Raw genomic sequence first — 20,694 nt, forward strand, 5'->3', positions numbered from 1 at the left:
AGTGCTATTTCCTTTAAAAATAAAATGATGAGAACTATTTTTAAAAATCAAATGATGGTTGAAGAATTTACCATGCTCATGGCTGGGAAGAATCAACATTGTTAAAATGTCTATACTTCCTAGAGCAATTTACCAATTCAACGCCATCCCTATTAAAATACCAACATCCTACTTTCAAGACTTGGAAAAAATGATTCTGTGTTTTGTATGGAACCAGAAAAAAACCCATATAGATAAGGCAGTTCTTAGTAATAAAAACAAAGCTGGGGGTATCACCAGACTTTTAGGTTGTATTACAAGGCCATAGTGATCAAGACAGCATGGTGCTGGCACAAAAATAGAGACATAGACATTTGGAATCGAATAGAAAACCAGGAAATGAAACCAACAACTTACAACTACCTAATCTTTGATAAACCAAACAAGAGCATCCACTGTAGGAGAGACTCCCTATTCAATAAATGGTGTTGGGAGAACTGGATATCCACATGTAAAAGACTGAAACTAGACCTGCACCTTTCTCCACTCACAAAAATTAATTCAAGATGGATAAAGGACTTAAATTTAAGGCATGAAATGATAAAAATCCTCAAAGAAAGAATAGTAATAACACTGGAAGATATCAGCCTGGGGAAAGACTTTATGAGGAAGACTGCTGTGGCAATAGCAACAACAGCAAAAATAAACAAATGGGACTTCATTAAACTGAAAAGCTTCTGTACAGCTAAGGAGACAACAACCAAAGCAAAGAGACAACCTATACAATGGGAAAGAATATTTGCATATTTTGAATAAGACAAAAGCTTAATAACCAGGATCTATACAGAACTTCAATTAATCCACAGGAGAAAACCAACAATCCCATACATTAATGGGGAAGAGAGATGAATAGAATCTTCTCTAAACGCGACAGATGAATGGCTAGCAAACATATGAAAAAATGCTCATCATCCCTAATTATTAGAGAAATGCAAATTAAAACCACCCTGAGATAACACCTAACCTCATCAAGAATGGCCCACATCACAAAATCTCAAAACTGCAGATGCTGGCATGGATGTGGAGAGAAAGTAACACTTTTACACTGCTAGTGGGACTGCAAACTAGTACAACCTTTCTGGAAGGAAGTATGGAGAAACCTCAAAGCACTCAAGCTAGATCTCCCGTTTGATCCTGTAATCCCATTACTGGCCATCTATCCAGAAGGAAAAAAACCCTTTTATTATAAAGACACTTGTACTAGACTGTTTATCACAGCCCAACTTACAGTCAACAAAATGTGGAAACAGCCTACATGTCCTTCAACCCAGGAATGGATTGGCAAGCTGTGGTATATGTATACTATGGAATATTATTCAGCCATTAAATATGGAGATTTTGCAGCATTTGTACTAACCTGGATGGAGGTGGAACACATTATTCTGAGTGAAGCATCACAGGAATGGAGAAGTATGAATCCTATGTATTCAACTTTGATATGAGGACAATTAATGACAATTAATGACACAGTGGGGCATGGGGAAAAGGGAGACCAGGCTGAGAAGGAGGGATGGGGTGAGGGAAAGGAAAAGAAGAAAAAAAGAAAAGAAAAGAAAAGAAAATAGTGACTAATTCTCACATAAATTGGATTTAATTTTGACCAAAGTACATTACTTAAACAATTTTTAATTCAACTTGTTACTATGTTGTTTAAGATATTACATCCTTATTTATAAGTGAAATATGTTTGTAATTTCACATTTATAATAATATAGTTTCTCCAATTTTAGTATCAGGTGTATCCAGATTAAGTAGAATGATTCTGAAGTATTTATTCTTTTTCTATTGTCTATAAGGTTTGGCATGATCTATTTCTTGAAATTATCTTTTACTTTTATTTATAAATATTAGTTGTCTATTTTTTGAGACTTCGGAAAAAAAAATATGAAGCTGATGACTCCATACTGAACCTCAGAGTCAAAGCATTCTGTAATAGACATACTCTTATTTGACAATGTGAATGTTACTTTCTTTGCATTATTGTTATTATTATTGCTTAATATTTTGATGCAGCAATTGTCTGATTTCTTTTCTGAATGTATTTATCTTTGTTCGTTCTTTACAAGGCTTTTGTTTCTAGTCCTTATCTTAAACATTGTTATTGTTATTAAATTTTAAGCCTTTTTAATTTTGTGAAGGCAAAAAGTGGAAACCTAATAAACACATGTATATGTAAAAAAGAAATCAAATGAGAGCTATTCATATTGCTCTCACACATACAAAAGAAATGTACAAAGATGTTGTTTTTTACCTCAATGTTGTTCTCTGATTTGTTTTTTCTTGAGAATCTATGGATTAAAAAAATTTTTAAAGAAATTTATTAAAGAATGGCCCAAGAAGTGGAAATGACCTAATGTTCATCAGTAGTAGAAGGAATAAACAAATTGTCCATAGTTTTACAATATACTACCATAGAGTAATTTAAACAGATGAACTGGACCTATATGTATCAATATGTATCAACCTCAAAAGAATGTTAAATGTGAAAAATATCATAAGAGGTTAGGAAGAGGGGGATGCTATTTCTTAAATTATACACACTCCCAACCATGAAAATAATACTATCCTGAATCTGGATGCCAACACATTGTAACAGTATAAAAAATATAAATGTAAATGAGAACAATGTCAAGAAAGTCATTCACTATAGGAATAAAAGGGAACAAAATCATGAAGAGCTGTAGCTGGATGAGTCTGAGACAGGAGGATGGCTTGGGCCCAGGAGTTTGAGGTTGTAGTGAGCTAAGATGATGCCCCTGCACTTTAGCCAGGACAACAGCATGACTTTCTATAAAATAAAATAAAATAAGATAGGCCAGGCTCAATGGCTCTTGCCTATAATCCCAGCACTCTGGAAGGCCAAGATGGGTGTATTGCCCCATCTCACAGGTTTGAGAGCAGCCTGAGCCAGAGCGAGACCCCATCTCTAAAAAAGAGTTGTGCTTCCAGACATGGAAGCTCTCTGGACCCCTGCAACTTCAGGATTTGTGGCAGATGTCTATAGTACCAGATACTTGGGAGGCTGAGATAAGAGAATCGCTTAAGCTCAAGAGTTTGAGGTTGCTGTGAGCTGTGATGCCACGGCATTCTACCAAGGGTGACAAACTGAGACTCTGTCTCAAAATAAATGAATAAATAAATAAATAAATAAATAAAATATAAAAAACTCTGGAGCACATGATAAAAGGTTAATGTCTATTACCTCCCGGTGGTAGGTAAATGAATATCACATATATCGCTTTCTATGTGTTACAGTTAAAATGGATAATGATGAAGAAGATGACAAAGAAGGATGAAAAAAATGTTATTTATTTATTTATTTTTAAAAATTTTATATGGAGACAAGATCTTACTATGTTGCCCAGGCTGGTCTTGAGCTCTTGGTCTCAAGCAATCCTCCCATCTTGGCCTCCCAAAATGCTTGGATTACAGGTGTGAACCACTACACCTGGCCTGAGAAACCATTTATTCATGGGCTGTGCCCAGTGTGAACTTATGAGAATGTTTGATGCATCCTTATGCTTTCCCACTAAAAGATAAATTTATGGATGCAATGTATAATATGTCTTTAAAGACAGATGCATAATGTCTTTTTCCTTTCTAGATGAAAATATTTTAATATTTAAAGACAAAAAATGAGCACTGGCTTTTTTTATTTTTATTTTTAGAGACAGCGTCTTACTTTACTGCCCTCGATAGAGTGCTGTAGCATCATAGCTCACAGCAACCTCAGCCTCCTGAGTAGTGCTGGGACTACAGGCGCCTGCCACAATGCCTGGCTATTTTTTTGTTGTTGTTGCAGTTTGGGTGGAGCCAGGGTTGATCCTGCCCCCTCAGCATATGGGGTCAGCGTCCTACCCACTGACCCACAGGCGCCAGCTCCCCCCACCCCCTTTTTTTTTTTTGAGACAGAGTCTCAAGCTATTGCCCTGGGTAGAATGCCATGGCGTTACAGCTCACAGCAACTTCAAACTCCTGGGCTTAAGTGATTCTCTTGCCTCAGCCTCCAGAGTTGCTGGGACTATAGGCACCCACCACATGCCCAGCTATGTATGTATGTATGTATGTATGTATGTATGTATCTATCTATCTATCTATCTATCTATGTATATATATATATATATATATATATATATATTTTTTTTTTTTTGCCATTGTTGTTTTAGCTGGCTTGGGCTGGGTTTGAACCCATCAGCCTCGGTGTATATGGCCAGCGCTCTACCCACTGAGCTATGGGCGCCACCCCTTGCTTTTTGCTTTATAAACACACACAGGTCTAACATCTGAAATTCACAGAGGAAACAAGCTTCTGATCTGCCCTCCACAGTTCCCATCCTGTAGTTGACACTGCTGCAGGCCCTCCCCGCTCCTCACCAATATACATTGAACTGACAGGGCCTGCTTTATACCTCAGCCACAATGCATTCTGTCTGTTCCATAATGTGTGCATGTTCTTCCCCAACACCTGATTCTTAAACACAAAAGCAAAGCGGTTGTTGATGGTCAGGAGTGTATCCATCCACTGACTTCAATTGCTACCCTTCCATGGGCTAGTGAAGGGAATCTTCTGGTTAGGAGCAATTCATCCAAAGGGGCAGGGTGCATTGCTCACTCTGGCATCAGAGTGATGGCAGAAGAAATAAGTCAGAACAGCGTGTAGGGCACTGCTGAAGTTGGGAGTCTCTGTGAGATAAAGGAGGGAGGATTCTCCTCCCTCCCAAGTTTAGATAGATTAATGTGTCAAAGTTTAAAACAAAAATAAAAGAATCCACATAATCAGCAGGTCAAACTACTGAGTTTCAAATTTCTTCCACTAAGACAGTTCAGATAAAACAGCAACAATCTAGATCTCCCTGACAGCCCTGTGGAAGGCCCTAGAAGTCCATGCTGCTGCTGCTGAAGTTGCAGCCTGGGCTCCATTTGCAACCTTTCAGTCTCAAAGACAACAGCAAGAACCAAGGTCATAAAAGGAACTAGGCTCAATCTGCAAGGCTGCTCTGAGGAACATGTACACTTTTTGAGCCACAAAGAAGGAAAGATCAACAGTGGTTTTGCCAGGGACCAAGCCCTCTCTGGAAATGTCTCTGTAGACTTGGCGCTTGTAGCAGAGTGGTTACGGCGCCAGCCATGTATACCAAGACTGGCAGGTTCGAACCCAGCCCAGGCCAGCTAAATAACAATGACAACTGCACCAAAAAATAGCCAGGCGTGGTGGGCGCCTTTAGTTCCAGCTGCTCGGGAGGCTGAGGCAAGAGAATTGCTTAAGCCCAGGAGTCGGAGGTTGAGGTGAGCTATGATGCTAAAGCACTCTACCAAGGGCAACATAGTGAGACTCTGTCTCAAAAAAAAAAAAGAAAAATAGAACAGTCTCTGTCAGATCCCACAGACTTCTTGACAGGGTCTCATCTAGCTTCTGTTGTCATCCTCTTCCAGCTGCCCCTCAGTCTTCTCAAGTCACCTATCAGTCTGCTCAAGTCACCTATCAGGAGTGAATAGGGGAAAACACCAGTTTCCTCTCTACCCACACACAGAACTTCTAGTCACCAAATATGTGGGTTTTTCTGACACTAGGCAATTCTCCACTCCTTGGCAGACACCACTGTGTGTTTTACAATTTAATTCAATTCTGATGTTGTCTAGGTAGAAATAGTGCCAGATCCATAGGTCAAGGGCTCAGACTTACAAGACTGTCCCCCTTACTTCAGACACCAGTTGTAAGTCCAGAATGTCCCACTTGTGCTTCTGACTGTCCATAAATTCTGTGACCTCCTTCTCAGGTTCAATAATTTGCTAGAACTGCTCACTGTTTACTTACTAGATTACTGGTTGCTAATAAAGGGTACAACTCAGGAACATTAATATGGAAGGGATGGGAAGAGCAAAACATGTGGGTGCAGAGCTTCCTTGCCCACTCCAGGGCACCACCCTCCTGGCACCTTCATGTGCTTCCAGACCTGGCAGCTCTCTGGACCACTGTACCTTCAGGATTTGTATAGCAGTTTTGTCACACAGGCATGTTGATCACCATGTCAATCTCCAGTTCTTCTCTCTCCCAGGAGGGCGGGAAGTAGGGCTGAAAGTTCAAAGCCTCTTATCGCTTGGTTGGTTCCCCTGGCAAGCATCCTAAGGTTATCCAGGATCCCCAGACACTAGTCAATCTTATTAGCATACACAAAGACCCTTACACTTTAGAGACTATGAAAAGGGGGCAGAGAACAAAAACACGCACACACACACACACACACAGGATGCCAAAAATATACATACACATTTTATTTATTTTATTTTATTATTATTTTTTGAGACAGAGTCTCACTATGTCGCCCTCAGTAGAATGCCATGGTGTCACAGCTCACAGCAACCTCCAACTCTTGGGCTTAAGCGATTCTCTTGCCTCAGCCTCCCAAGTAGCTGGGACTACAGGTGCCCACCACAATGCCTGGCTATTTTTGTGGTTGCAGTTGTCATTGTTGTTTTAGCAGGCCTGGGCTGGGCCCGAGTCGCCAGCCTGGGTGTATGTGACTGGCACCTTACCCACTGAGCTATGGGTGCCACCTATACATACACATTTTAAGAAAAGAAAAACTGGGTGGTGCCTATGGCTCAGTGAGTAGGGCACCGGCCCCATACACCTAGGGTGGCGGGTTCAAACTGCAACAAAAATAGCTGGGCATTGTGGCGGGCGCCTGTAGTCCCAGCTACTTGGGAGGCTGAAGCCCAGGAACTGGAGGTTGCTGAGAGCTGTGAGATGCCACGGCACCCTGTATTAAAATTATAATACTCAATATATACCCAATAACAAAAGATGAAAACAAGTCATGTTTGACTTTTGCAATTATAAGAGGTGCTGAAAGTATGTACGTGATACATAATACATAGATAACATCTCTGAATGTGTATACGTATTTTGGCACCCCTAGCATATATTTGCATAAATGTGTGCAAAATAGTGTAATTTTGTTACATGGATATTACATAGTGGTGATGTCAAGGCTTTTAGTGTCATTACTCACTGGAGTAATGGACGTTGTACCATTAAGTAATTTCTCATCATCTACCCATATGTATTTATTATGTCACTGAGAGAAATTCCTCCTGGAGCAAGGGCACTCCTGTACCAAGGCAGCAGTGTTGGCAGCAATAGCTATAGGGGATCCCAGGCACAGATGCCTTCTCTTACTAGAGAATTGTTTCTTCTAGTACACACCTAGTCTTTCATTTCTAAAAGAAAAGTCTTTACTTCTAGCCCTTTATAAAATGGAAAAGGCTGTACCTGTATAAAGACAGAATTTAAAAAATCACTTGTAGTAGCTAGCTAGGCTCAGTGGCATACATGCCTCTAGTCTCAGCAACTTGGGAGGCAGGAGGATCCCTTGAGCTCAGAAGTCTGAAACTATGGCTTGGTGCCTGTAGCTCAGTGGTTAGGGCGCCGGCCACATACACCGGGGGTGGTGGGTTGGAACCCGGCTGGGGCCTGCCGAACAACAACAAGAACTACAACAAAAAAATAGCCAGGTGTTGTGGCGGGCGCCTGTAGTCCCATCTACTTGGGAGGCTGAGGCAGGAGAATGGCTTAAGCCCTAGAGTCTGAGTTTGCTGTGAGCTGTGATGCCACTGAGGGCGACATAGTAAGACTGTCTCAAAAAAACGACAAAGGCTAGCCTGGACAACTTTTTTTTTTTTTTTTTTTTGAGATAGAGTCTCATTCTGTTGCCCTCAGTAGAGTGCTATGGTGTCACAGCTCACAGTAACCTCAAAGTCTTGGGTTTAAGCGACTCTCTTGCCTCAGTCTCCTAAGCAGCTGGGACTACAGGCGCCCACCACGATACCCAGCTACTGTTTTTGTTGTAGTTATCGTTGTAGCTGGCCTGGGCTGGGTTCAAACCTGCCAGCATGGGTATAGGTGGCCGGTACTGTAATCACTGTGCTACAGGTTCCAAGTCCCCTGTAGTTTTTTTCTAAAGCTATTTTCTTATTTGTAAGTCTTACTCCTATGTAGCAATTCTGACTCTTCATTCTTTAGTTCAAATTTTTCTAGAGATGCAGTGAATTCACTTACAAAAAAAAAAAAAGATATAGGGTTTTGCTTTGTTATTCAGGCTATTTGATTGTGCTACTGCACGGTCATAACTCACTGTAGTCTTGAACTCCTGTGCTCCAGTGATCCTCCCACCTCTCAAGTTGAGTTGCTGGGATTCCAGGTGTGAGCTACCACACCCTGTTAATTCACTTTCTTACGATTACCTACCTACTGCTTTCAAGAAGAAACTAGCTGGTGTTTGCCTCAGGGGTTGCTTCTCAAAATATCCCTTTAGCCTCTTGTATTCCTATCCTTAGGTCAAACCTGAAAGAGAAATCCAATATGGGTCATTTACTGATACTCGTATTGAATTCCTTTAATCATCTCCCCACCAATGAAACAGGTTTATCCTAATAAGTGCTGTTAATCTTATTATGACTTGTCTGCTTCTCCTTTATACTACTTTATAAAATTGAAGAACATGTAGAAGCTTGTAGGTCTCTAACCTTAGCTTGGTATAATTTGCAATAATGTTCTGGAGGATATGCCTGCAAAAGTACTAAATTTTAAACAAGCTTATCTGAAATGATAAAAAGCCCGGATTGGCTGGGTGCAGTGGCTCATGCTGAGAGAGGATACCTGAGAAGGGTGAGGTTTAGAAGAACAGGTCTTCTCAAGGAGACCACAAGGATACACCTGCAGGGTCCTCTCCATGGTGACTCAATTCTTGGGAATTTGTAGACTTAACCTCCTGGAACTTGGAAATTTCCACTTCTGTGAAATTCTGTAATTCTGTGGGAGCTGGAACAGCATCTCCGGCCTGTGAAAAAGGTACCTATGGGTTAGAACTTTTGGACTGAAGATAAAAAGGGAAAGGCCAAGCCAATCAGGGAGCACGCCCATTGGGAATTCAGTGAACAAAGCCCTCCTCTTATAAACATGGTGTTTGGGTACTCTTTCTCTCCCTTGAGGCCCTGGCTTCCTGCAACAATGCCTGTAATCTTAGCATTCTGGGAAGCGAAGGCAGGTGGATTTCTTGAGCTCAGGAGTTCAAGACAAGCCTGAGCAAGAGCGAGAACCCGTCTCTATCTATTAAAAACACAAAAACTAGCTGGGCGTTGTGGTGGGTGCCTGTAGTCCCAGCTCCTCAGGAGGCTGAGGCAAGAGCATCTCTTAAGCCCAAGAGTTTGAGGTTGCTGAAAGCTATGACACCACGGAGGGTGACAAAGTGAGACTCTGTCTCAAGAAAAATAATAATAAAAATAAAATAAAATAATAAATAAATAAATAATTAAAACAGATAACCCAGTCTTGCACAATCTGCACTCAAGTCTCACACCAGGGGGCCATAAAAACACCCCCGTTTCCCACACATCAGGCCCAGGGGCCAAACCCCCAGACAAGACTGGCAGATTGACTCCACCCACATGCTTCCTGTACAAAAATATAAACTTCTTCTAGTTTGGATCCATACCTTCTCAGGGTGGGTGGAAGCCTTCCCCACAACAGGTGAGAAAACCCATAAAGTTGTCTTCACTCTCCTCCACCACATTATTCCTAGAGTCAGCCTCCCCAGCTCCATTCAGAGCGACAATGGCCCAGCTTTTATTAGCCAGATCACCTCCCAAACCTCACAAGCCCTAGGAGTTCAGTGGCTCTTACATGAGCCTACAGGCCCCAATCATCAGGGAAAGCAGAGCAAATGAACAACATCTCACCAAATTAATATTCCAACGCAAGACTGGATTAAGCTTCTCCCCATCACTTAACTCTGCATTCACTCTAACCCTCGCAAACCCCTCTTTTTTTTTGAGACAGAGTCACAAGCTGTTGCCCTGGGTGGAGTGCTGTGGCGTCACAGCTCACAGCAACCTCCAACTCTTGGGCTTAAGTGATTCTCTTCCCTCAGCCTCCCAAGTAGCTGTCCTTGTTGTTTGACAGGCCTGGGCTGAATTCGAACCCACCAGCTCTGGTGTATGTGGCTGGCACTGTAGCCACTTGAGCTACAGGCTCCGAGCCACAAACCCCTCTTTTATAGCCTTTCTGAAATAATGTACAGCAGAACTATTATTCTGGGCTTTGGACCCTCTCCAGACTCTATCATAGGAAACCATTTTCCTATCCCTCGGGAAACCAGGGACTAACTTAGAAAACAATAAACCAGCTCCTACTCCAACCCTCAGCAGAGAAAGTCAGAGACCAATTGGCAGGACAAGTTTTCCTCAAATCTCCCCTGCCCTGCAGGATTCTATCCCCTCCCTGGACAGGCCCTCACACCATTCTCTACAGCACCCCCACGGTTGTTCACCTCTTGGATTCCCCCAGTCTGGATCCACCATTCCTGAATATAGCTGTGTCCTACAGAAAAACTTCTAACACTGGAAACCCCCACTGGAAATCGCAAGTACTATCTCCCACCACCTTAAAACTCACGAGGATCCCCAAAGTATCCACTTCCCCATAATTGTATAACTTTCCTCCCAGATTCTTCCCTTTTCTCCATAACTTTTCTCGAGATGCTTGGCTACTTTCACACGTTCAAAGCTGGGATGAACTCTTCGAAGCCTTTAAAGATTATGGCTACAAGGCCCCTTCCAAGACTTTCCTCCTGAGGAAACCCAGTTTTTCCTCTTCCTACTCCTTTTCCTTCTGGCCACCCCTCCTGTCAATCCTGGCCCTTCTCCCCTCCCCATCAACCCTGACTGAATGCACAGGTGGTGATGCTATGCAAACCTCCTATATCGGTGGATACCTTACCAACCCCCATTCCCACGTCAACTATGCCCAATTCTTACCTCGGACCCCCCTTTTCACTAGCTACACTTACATGCCAGCACACTGCATGATGTTACCAAAGCCTCTGAATGTTCTTATGGAGGACGGAGGAAATGGACTGGCAGAATAACAAGACGCTGGATGCCCTGGAGGTGCAGTCGGGACTACTGTCTGCTGGACCTACTTCATGCATGTAGGATTATCAGATGGAGGAGGAGTTCAGGACATAGCACATCAGCAAGAAACAAAAGAAATCATTTAAAAACTCCTTTCTTCCAGCATAATCCCTTCATCCTATAAAGGATTAGACCTCGCTGTCCTGCAAGACCTACAATAGCACTTTATTCCCCGGCTTTTAAACACCTCCTTCTCAGCTGCCCTGAGCTCCTCCTCTCTCCTCTCTCCCTCAGGATGCTGGATGTGCCTTTCTCTATACTTTTCAATCTCATTCCTGTACCCGACACATATAACTCTTCCATTCCAGCAGAAAATAACACAGCTCTGTTCGGTCTCATAATTACGGACTTTCCACCCCTAGCTTCTGCCAATTTAACCTGTTTCAATCTCACTGGTACAGGAAACTCTGCAGGCTCTATAAAACCTGATCTCTGTTCCCTCAACTCAGCATTTCCCTAACCTGACTCCTGTGCCCCTCCGGGAATATTTTTCCTCTGCAGCTGCTCCATCTATTGATACCTGCACGCTAACCACTCGGGTCTTTGCACATGAGTTTGCCTGATCTCCCAAGTCTCTCTTATGAATGACTTCTCCCTAACTCAGGCCCTGCCACAGCCCCCTACTTCCAGACAAAAAAGAGGGGTCTTCTTCCCTGTACTACTGGGGACAGGCATAGTGGCTGGATTTGGCATGGGCATTACAGGCATTAGTACATCAAACCACTTTTGCCACTAACTCTCCCTGGAACTTAATGACAATATGGGAAGGGTAGCTGACTCTTTAGTCACCCTAAAATCCCAAATTAATTCTTTAGCTGTAGTAGTCCTCCCAAATCTCTGAGCCTTAGATTTACTTACAGCAGAAAAAGGACGCATATGCATTATGGGGGGAGAATGTTTTCTTTGTCAACCAGTCAGGAATACTCACAGGCAAAGTAAAAGAACTCCAGAACGAATCAGAGACAAACAAATCTTGAATCATCTGATCCTTGGTCCTTATTCAATTCGTGCCCTCCTTCGTTACTTCCTATTTTAGGGCCGCTAATTATGAACCTTCTCATTCTCTGTTTCGGACCAGTAGTCCTCTGCCTCATCTCCACATTTATTGACCAGGCAGTCACGTGAAAAACAACCGCTCATATCCTCACCCTAAATGGATATCAACCAGTTCAGACTGAAGACCCAAGAGGGTTCCTGTAACCACCACTCCCTTCCTCCTCCCTTTTTTTCCTTATAGGCAGCCCACACAGACCCTCAACCCGCAGGAAGCAGGACACCACCCCCATCACTCTGCCTCCTTATAATAGACTAAAAAGACTGGGATAGTAGGGTCAAATGTAGGGACCCACCCTCATAGAACCGTCCTGCCCAGGAAGAAATGAGTGCACTTATCACCTCCCTACCCCCAGTTCCTACCCCCCACCCCTGCCTAAATCCACGTGCTGACTTCCTTTTTGAACTCAGCTTGCTGGCACCTGAGTGAATAAAGGCCACATTGCCCACATAGAACCTGGACTCCGCTTCCTTTCATTCACGTAGCTGAATAATCTCTCATTTTCTTTTTAATGAGACAGAGTCTCAAGCTGTCACCCTGGGTAGAGTGCTGTGGTGTCACAGCTCACAGCAACCTCAAACTCTTGGGCTTAAGCTAATCTCTTGCCTCTGCCTCCCAAGTAGCTAGGATTACAAGCGCCCGCCACAACGCCCAGATATTTTGTGGTTGTAGCTGCCATTATTTTTTGGCAGGCCCGGGCTGGATTCGAACGCACCAGCTCTGGTGAACGTGGCTGGTGCCTTAGCCGCTGAGCTACAGGCGCCCAGCTGCAACCTCTCATTTTTAGTCCTAGGCCTCTCACAATGCCAGGAAGCTTAACTTGTAGGTCTGTTTGTGCTGGTTTGCTTGTTCTCTTCTCACTGCAGGGATGGCTCAGTTGTCACAAGACAAATGATTAAGAAACCACAAGATCAGATGAGGAAACACTGAGGCACCAAGAGCCCACAGGTACAGTGTGCAGCACAAGTCATGAAAACCCTGAGTTACTAAAAGATTTTATAGACTTCCCACAACAGTAGGATGGTGGTTCCTTCTTCCCTTCCCTTTTCCCTTCCCTTCCCTCTCCTGGGCTTAGGTGATTCTCTTGTCTCAGCTCCTGAGCATTTGGGACTACAGGCGCCTGCCACAATGCCTATTTTTTTTGTTGCAGTTTGGCCGGGGCTGGGTTTGAACCCGCTACCCTTGGTATATGCGGCTGGCACCCTACTCACTAGGCCACAGGCGCCGCCCATGGATGATGGTTCTTTAAGGTGAGAGTCTGACTCATTTGTTGGCAAATCAATGAACCTTCCTTTCCTTTACCCTTCTACTTAGTTGTTCTCGCTTTTTTTTTTTTAATTTGGCTTCTGCAACTGGTACTGAGCTTTCAGTAACATTTTCAAGGTCCATCCAGGTTGTTGCATGTATCAGGACTTCATTCCTTACAATGACTGAACATTTGCATCAATATACACATTTTATTTATCCATTCATCAGTTGACAGACATTTTGGTATTTTCTATTCTGTTATGAATAATGTTACAATGAACAATTATGAACAAGTTTTTTTTTTTTCTTTAACTTACAGCCACGTTCAGGAGTGTATGTACAAGTTTTTGACAATAAACCTAGGAGTGGAATGCTGGGTCATATGGCAACTCAAGGGTTAAGTTTTTTTTTTTGAGACAGAGTCTCATTTTATCATCCTTGGTAGAGTGCTGTACTGTCATAGCTCACAGCAACCTCCAACTCTTGGACTCAAGTGATTCTCTTGCTTCAGCCTCCCAAGTAGCTGGAACTATAGGCACCTGCCGCAACACCCACCTATTTTCAGAGATGGAGTCTCATTCTTGCTCAGGCTGGTCATGAACTTGTGAGCTCAGGGAAATCTACCCACCTAAGCCTCCCAGAGTGCTAGGATTACAGGTGTGAGCTACTGCACCTGGCCCAGTGTTTAAGTTTTTGAGGAATTATCAGAGTTTTTCCATAGAGGTGGCACCATTCTACATTCTTACCAACAATGTCTGAGGATTCCAACCCCTCCTCCCACTTTTTACACTCACTGGTTTATCTTTTTTATAATTTTATTTCTATTTATTTGAGAGTCTCATTATGTCACCCTCAGTAGAGTGCTGTGAAATCACAGCTCACAGCAGCCTCAAACTTTTGGGCCTAAGTGATTCTCTTGCCTCAGCCTCCCAAGTAGCTGGGACTACGGGTGCCCACCACAATGCCTGGCTATTTTGTTGTTGTTGTTGTTGTAGTTGTCGTTGTTTAGCAGGCCTGGGCTGGGTTTGAACCCAGCATCCCGGTGTATGTAGCCAGCACCCTAACCACTGAGCAAGAGGTGCCGAGCCCATTTTTATTTTTTTAGAAATGAGGTCTTGCTCTTGCTTGGAGCTGCTCTTGAACTTCTAAGCTCTAGCAATCTCCCTGTCTCACCTCCCGAAGTGCTAGGATTACAGGTGCAAGACACCACACCCAGCCACTGGTTTATCTTTTTTTGTTGTTGTTGTTGAGACATAGTCTCACTATGTCACCCTTGGTAGAGTGCAGTAGTGCCATAGCTCACAGCAACCTCAAACTCTTGGGCTTAAGCGATTCTCTGGCTTCAGCCTCCCAAGTAGCTGGGACAATAGGGGCCCTTCACAACACCTGGCTATTTTTATTTTTTGCAGTTGTCATTGTTGTTTAGCTGGCCTGTTAAAAAGCTTTCAATGTTGGAATGAGTTCTGTAGCCAGCACACAGCATCAGAGAGACAAGCAACTTTTTTTTTTTAAATTTCAAAGTTTATTATCTTTGCTGAGAAATACAAATGTAGCTTCTTGGTTTATCTTCATTAACAATATCTTCTTCAGGCTCAGCGCCTGTGGCTCAAGTGGCTAGGATGCCAGCTACATACACCTGAGCTGGCGGGTTCGAATCCAGCCCGGACCCACCAAACAACAATGATAACTGCAACCAAAAAATAGCCAGGCATTGTGGCGGGCACCTGTAGTCCCAGCTACTTGGGAGGCGGAGGCAGGAGAATTGCATCAGCCCAGAAGTTGGAGGTTGCTGTGAGCTGGATGCCATGGCACTCTCCCCAGGGTGACATCTTGAGGCTCTGTTTCAAAAACAAAATAAAACAACAACAACAAAAACAATATCTTCTTCATGGCTCTCATCATGTTTTTGCTCTTGGACATTGACTTTCTCCAGTTTTGTCCAGGTTTTCCATCTCTCCCTTCCAACAAGCATTGCAGACTGGTGCCAGAAGTATCTTCCTGAAAATGGAAGCTGAAGAGGAAGTATCTTCCTGAAAATTGTCACTCAGTTGCATGTCTCTGATGCTGTGTGCTGGCTACAGAACTCATTCCAACCTTGAAAGCTTTTTAACAGACCCTCACAGTTGTCCTAAGCCTCCCCCCTCAATCCCCATCTCTCTCTAATTTGTACTTTCTGCTTAAGCTGCTTTAAGCTCTCATTTTTCTGCAAACCCAGAACCTTGTCCCAGCTATACACCTTTCCACTCATTTTTTTTTTTTTTAGCAAGCTACTTTCTAGAATTCGATTCTGCCTCCCTGTAATTTGCTTTTTCTTCTTCTTCTTTTTTTTTTTTTTTTTGCCATTTTTGGCTAGGGCTGGGTTTGAACCCTCCACCTCCAGCATATGGGACTAGTGCCCTACCCCTTTGAGCCACAGGTGCTGCCCTTTTCTTTTTTTTATTAAATCATGACTGTGTACATTAATGCAATCATGGGGTACAATGTGCTAGTTTTATATACAATTTGAAATGTTTTCATCAAACTGGTTAACATAGCCTTCACGATATTTTTTTAGTTATTGTGTTAAGACATTTATATTCTACACCTAGTAAATTTCACATGTACCCTTGTAAGATGCACCGTAGGTGTGGTCCCACCAATTACTCTCCTTCCACCCATCTTCCCTCCTCCCCTCCCGTCTCTCTTCCTTTTCCCCTTCTTCCTGGGCCAGGTTTGAACCTTCCAGCCTTGGTGCATATGGCTGGCACTGTAACCACTGTGCTATAGGTGCCAAGACTATCTTTTTAAAGATTGTATATTTTATGACATTAACTTACCCTAGTTTACAGTTTGGGATCTTATTTAATTTGGCATATGATTGCCTTCATTTTCACTCTACTGTTATACATCTTTGCTGCAAAGATTTTGTTTTTTCTTTCAGATTATTTCCTGGAAGTGAGATTACTAAGTCAATGACTAGGAATAGTTTTGGAGCACTTGTTGCTGCCAGCAGAATGTATTTCCATATTTCCTCACATTTCAGTTTAATTCAACAAGTGCTTACTGAGTGCTTTTTGACTACTAGGCATTATGCTGGGTTCAAGCATATACAGATGTGGTCCTTGCCCTCAAGGCCCTGGCAGTCTAGCGAGACAGATCAGAATATAGATAATCTCATAACACACAAAGAAAGAGATGCACATGATGCTGTGGGAATACAGATGAATGCAATCAACTCCAGGGGAGGGAAGTGGAAGCAGTACGAGAACCAGGATGAAAAAGGGCATCTTGGAAGAGATGAAACTCAAGATACATCTTGAAGGCTGGGAGGGAGTTAACCAGATATGAATAAAGGAATAGGAGCCTTAGATATACAGCCTGAGATATTTGGCAATTTATGAAATCCTGTATTCCTGAAAGATGTGGATGGGAGGAGGGGCCAGAGAGAAGAATGAGGACAAGAGTAATTCAAAGCGATCGAGGGAGGAGAAGAGAGGAAGTTTCAGGGAAATAACAGTAAGCAGAATAAGCTGAAGAAAAGTCACATAAGAAGCCTGAAATGTCCATTGATTCAGCAACACAGAGGAAGGGCTGGGCAGCAGGCCTCTAAGTGGAGCTGGTGGGGCTGGACAAGGACTGGAGGGGCTGAAGAGTGAGTGGGAGGCGTGGCAGTAAGAAACAGCTTATTTTGACCAAGCAAAGCCTGTGTCAAGAATTTTTACTGTTTTAGTTTGTTTTTGATGTTATTTTTGTAAATATTTTAAAACAATTCAACTGTAATTCAGTGGCTTACACATCCCTTCCTAATGAAGCCTTTTTACTGTCTGTGACTTTGCCATTCCATCCATTAAGAGGTGGACTCCATTTCCCCCTGGTGAATCTGGGCTGGCCTTGTGGTTTGCTTTGCCTGGTGGAATGAGACAGAAGCAACATTGTGTGCCTTCTAATCTATGCTTAAAGGGCTTGTAGATTATTTTTTCTTATTCCAGCTTTATTGAGGTCTGATTGGCAGATAAAAATTTTATGCATTTAAGGGGTGATGTTCAACATTGTGAAATGACTACCACACTTGAGCTAATTAACATACCCAGCAAAATCAGAACTGCTCGGCTAAGCCCAAACCAAATGGCTTCCACACAGAATTAGGAGCAAATAAAATGGTTATTATTTTAGGCTATTAAGTTTTGAGTAATTTGTTATGTGGCAATAAATAATTTTTATGTCATTTGCCTTTTAAAGTATATTTTTCTTACAGTTTATGCTATTCATCTAGCATTTTATTTTGAAGGGCTAAGTACCATCACAAATGTGAAAACTTGTCTCTCTAGATCAGCAGTTCTTAACCTGTGGGTCGGGACCTCCTTGTAACAATGAAAATATATCCTAGGGCGGCGCCTGTGGCTCAGTCGGTAGGGCGCCGGCCCCATATGCTGTGTGAGGCCACGGCACTCTACCGAGGGCCATAGGGTGAGACTCTGTCTCTACAAAAAAAAAAAAAAGAAAATACATCCTGTATATCAGATATTTACATCATGATTCATAACAGTAGCAAAATTACAGTTATGAAGTAGCAACGAAAATAATTTTATGGTTGGGGGTCACCACAACATGAGGAACTGTATTAAAGGGTTGCAGCATCAGGAGGCATTAGGAAGGTTGAGAACCACTGCTCTAGATTATCTCCTCTAGAGGCGTCTCTTCTAGATTATTCAACAAAATACACGTACTAAATCAATCCCTGAGTGACCTCAAAGTCTTCATTTAGAATTTTTTGATTCCAAACTTTTGTTTCCTGACTTTAAATCAATTCTCTGTTCAAGACAAAAGATCTCACACTTTCAGAGTGAATTTTTAAAAAAAGGAGAGGAGGGTTGGACGGGAGGCTGGAAGAAGAGGAGAACCCGTGATGAGCCAGGGGTTGGAAGGAACTGATCTTTCCCTGGATGCAGTAATAACTTACTCTTTGCTTGGGGAGCATGTCTTATTTAACTTTGTATCTCTGAGGTCTGACGTGGCCTTTGTACTTGGCACATAATGTTCTATAAGGATACATAAAGATAAAATGAAGTTGTTACTTTTATACATTGTTTCATATTTGTGTCTGGTTTTCTAAAAGCAGAGTCAGCTTCTGCTTGAGTGTTGCAGGCCATACAGCCTTGAGTACATCAGAGAAGACATCAAAGCCTTGCACAGTAGATATTTATGCTGGCAACCTTTGCTTCCACAGCTGCCCCAGGTTTTGAAGGATTCCTACAGGAGAAATGAATCAGAGATGTTCCCGATTGTCTTGCTCCACTTAGGTTTCTTCCTATTAATGCCATTCTCTTCCACCAAAACTAATCATCAATCCAATGATTCCAAAGTTTCACGACAAAAATGATCCCCATTCAAAATAAGGCCCCTTGCATAGCTGTATGTTCAAATTGAAATAAAGAATAGCGGTTATATCTGCAGACCTGACATCAGATGAGGTTAACCTTTCCAAATAGAACTAAAGAAAAAAACATTACAGGGACAAGGCCACTATGGCTACTCATTTGAAAGGTTTGCACTTGGTTTACCTAGAGTTCTGCTTCTGTTCTAGTGCAGTAACAAGGGGGAGGAAGATATGTGTGAGGGAGAGGTATTAATTATCTTTCCATTCATAGAACATAGATGCCAGATCACTACCAGAACTCCAAGGATGCTGAAAATAAGACTGCCCAGTGTAAAACTTATCATGAGATCAGTTTTAAAAATAACATTTCTTTTATATAACAGACACCACTGATGAGTAATGGCTATAATATAATCACTCATCTTCAAAACAAGAATGGCAAGTATGTAGACAGTTTAAATAAATTACTAGACTGTAATTTTACTCTTCCCTCCTATCACACTGAGCCTCGGGCTGCCTTTGAACCTCTAAATTTCTCTCTTGATTTTGAATGACTACTGCAAGTGTTGGTTTAGTTAGATGGTAAAAAGGTTAAGACCACAAAAAATGGCCATAAAATACTGAGAAACAGGTAGGACTGACAAGTCACAGAATACCAGCCACGATACTCCTTCACTAATATGGGAAGTAGGAGGTATCAGTTTATGCCACATCTCATTATATCACACAGAACTTTTTCTGTGATAAAGAATATGATACAGGCCAGATGAGGTGGCTCATGCCTGTAATCTTAGCACTCTGGGAGGACAAGGTGGGTGGATTGCCTTGAGCTAACAGGTTTCAGACCAGCCTGAGCAAGAGCAAGACCCTGTCTCTAAAAATAGCCAGGTGTTTTGCCAGGCGTCTGTAGTCCCAGCTACTTGAGAGGCTGAGGCAAGAGAATCACTTGAGCCCAAGAGCTCAAGTGCTGAGAGCTATGACACTACAGTACTCTACAGAGGGTGACAATGTGAGACTCAAAAAAAGAAGAAGAATACGATCAGCCAGATGTGCAGTGGCTCACGCCTGTAATCCTACACTCTGGGAGGCCGAGGTGGGTGGATAGCTGGAGTTCACAAGTTTGAGACCACACTGAGCAAAAGTGAGACCCTATCTCTACTAAAATAAAAAAATTGAGACAAGGGGATCGCTTAAGCCCAAGAGTTGAAGGTACCAAAAAAAAAAAAAAAAAAACAACTGCCCGAAGACGGGCAGCGCCTGTGGCTCAAGGAGTAGGGCGCCGGTCCCATATGCCGGAGATGGCGGGTTCAAACCCAGCCCCGGCCAAAAACAAAAAACAAAAAAAAAACTGCCCAAGAGTTGAAGGTTGCTGTCAACTATGATGCCACAGCATTCTACCCAAGGCAACAGCTTAAGACTGTGTCTCACAAAAAAAAAAAAAAGAATATGATTGATGACTCAGAGTTCTCTATACAATCTTACCTAGGATTATGGTTGAAAAATGTGAAATACAGCAAAAAAAACCCAGGCACACAAAACCCTACTTGAGAAGGTTAACAAGAGATTCTAGTTTTAAGAAACAATAAGCAACTTGATGATTTTTATCAGCTTTTTGCTAGTTCTCCCCCCTTTGACTTGTGAATTTTTTTGTTAGCATCTTACTATTGTAACTTGTAGAAGCATGGTGCTTCTACACCTAAAAATTATACACCTAAAAGTTTGATGACTTGTGTTCCTATTTCAGTTTTGCTGGGTGACTTTTGGACAAGATATCTAACTCTTCTATTGTTCCATTCTGTACAGTTGGAACAACCATCTGGCCAATGGCTCAGGGTTGTTTCATCCCAGTCAGAACCATCTTTTGGCTGAAAGTAAATAAGGCAGTGGCTTTTTGCAAATATTTTAGTTGGCTTTATGAGGATGAGAATTTTGTCACTTCATGTCTATGACAGTAGTGATAGTAAAATAACTCAAAATAGAGGCCAGGGGAAAGAAGGCAGAAGGAGATAGTTTATGCCAGCTTACT

General features: G+C 42.4%; 1 protein-coding gene across 1 annotated transcript in view; it reads right to left on the bottom strand.

Moving 5' to 3' along the window:
• ADGRF3 (adhesion G protein-coupled receptor F3) overlaps positions 1 to 20,694 on the bottom strand; it is a 44,091-nt gene that overhangs the window by 20,639 nt on the left and 2,758 nt on the right. The gene's annotated exons all lie outside the window — the stretch shown is intronic.

Source organism: Nycticebus coucang, chromosome 4 (genome assembly GCF_027406575.1).
Source record: "Nycticebus coucang isolate mNycCou1 chromosome 4, mNycCou1.pri, whole genome shotgun sequence".
Lineage (NCBI taxonomy): Eukaryota > Metazoa > Chordata > Mammalia > Primates > Lorisidae > Nycticebus > Nycticebus coucang.